We start from the raw sequence: 2,095 nt of genomic DNA on the forward strand, positions 1-2,095 counted from the left end.
CTTTGACAAAGCATGAAAACAATATATTTTCACCTACCATTGTTAGATGGGCCACTGTGAAAAAGGTAAGTATTGACAAAGATGTATAAAGCAAAGAGTACCTTTGTGCACTATTAATGGCAATGTAGATTTGTACAGCCACTATGAAAACACTGAAGGTAACTCAAAAAGCAACTATCATAGGAAACACTCAGAAATTTCTTCTGAGTATATTTCTAGAGGGAATGAAATCATCATCTGCACTCCTGCAGGAGATACCTGCACTCCTATATCACTGCAGTATTATTCACAATAGTCACACAACGAACACAACCTAAGTATCTACTGATGAATAAGTAGATAACGAAAATGTGGAATATTAGTCAGCCTTAGAAAAGAAGGCAGTGTTATCCTTTGAGACAATATGGATGAAACTGGAGGACATTATGCAAGTGATATGTCAAAGACTGAAAAATAATTCCTGTGTGCTCTCATTTATAAGTGAAATTCTAAAAACCAAATCTTAACAGGCAGAGAGTATAATTGTTTTTACCAGGAAACAGGGGACAGGGGAAAGGAAAACATGTTGGTGAAAGGATACAAGATTCTGTCTTCACAGGATAAATAAGTTCAGGATATCTAATGTGCAACAGGATGACTACAGATAATACCGTATTTCATACTTGATATGCTATGTATTGGTTTGTATACCTAAAATTTGCTGAGTGTAGATCTTAATTGTTCTCTCTTTAACACACACAAAAGTTAATTAACTATGTGGGTGATGTTAATTAGCTTGAATGTGGTAATTATTTCCCAATGTGTATGTATATGAAAACACCATATTGTATACCTTAGGCTTATTTATCAGTTATCGCTCAGTAAACCCAAAAGACAAAAGATGCACCAGAGAGCTCACTCACTCTCTCTGCTTCTTCATATACCAATGAAAAGCCATGTGAGATCATAGTGAAAAGGCAGTCATCTACAAGCTAGAGAGGCCTCACCACAAAACAATACAGCTGACACCATGGTCATGGACTTACAGCCTCCTGCCCTGTGAGAAAATAAATGTCTGTTATTTAAGCCATCTAGTCTGTTATTTTGTTATCACAGCCAGAGTAGACTAATACAACATGTCAACAGAGCATTTTTCATTTTCGTTCACACTTCATTTTGCAAAATAACATTTCTGATTTTACTTATTTACATGTCTACCTAAATGGCATTTTGAAAAGTGTACTATAGGAGACATATCACCAGCAAGCACTGAAAGGAAAAGAAGTACAAAGTGAAGAGATGTGTTTGGAGTCTCAAAATTGTACTGAAAGAAAATATGCAGCTGTACACATCCATATATTTTATTAAAAGCTCTCAGCTATTATTTATTCAAACATTGTTTCTGTCTCTTTCTCTTTCCTCTTCTTCTGGGACTTCTATTTTGCATATTGATGTAGTCCCTTGGCTACTTTACTTTAGTTCATTTTTTATTTTCTTCCATTTTTCAGACTAGCTAATAGCAAGGGACCTACTACCTCCAAGTTCACTGATTCTCTATACTGCTTATTCAAATGTGATGACAAGCTCCTTAAGTGAACTTTTCAGTTTACGCCCTTTTTGCCAGCATGACATCTTCTTGGTTTCTTTTTGTAATTTATGTATCTTTACTGGCATTCATAATTTATCATAGTATTGTTTTGCTATTTTCATTTATCTCTTTGAGGACATAGTTGACTTAAAATCTTTCTCTAGAAATTCCAGTATCTGAGCTTCCTGTAGTTTGCATCCCTTTTTTGTATGACATAATTTTTGTTTCTTTGTACAGCAGGTTTATTTTATGTTAAAAACTGGATATTGTGAATATGATAATGTGAATCTAATAGAAACAGATTCTCTGCCCTCTGCAGGGTTTTTTCTGTTGTTGCTGCTGCTTATTCAGGGTTGTTGATTCTTTGAGGAACTGCTTCGCCAGGCTGCCCATGACTCTGCATTAGATTTCACTTTCCAGGTTTTCCTAGTTATTTTGTTGTTGTTGTTCTATGCTCTACTATCTTTTGCCTGAGATGCAGGTTGCGAGTATCTTTGTCTTTAGGCGCTTGCAACAAATGCCACCTCA

The sequence above is a fragment of the Panthera pardus genome, unplaced genomic scaffold (genome assembly GCF_024362965.1).
Source record: "Panthera pardus isolate Hobbes unplaced genomic scaffold, ASM2436296v1 HiC_scaffold_27, whole genome shotgun sequence".
NCBI classification, from domain to species: Eukaryota; Metazoa; Chordata; class Mammalia; order Carnivora; family Felidae; genus Panthera; species Panthera pardus.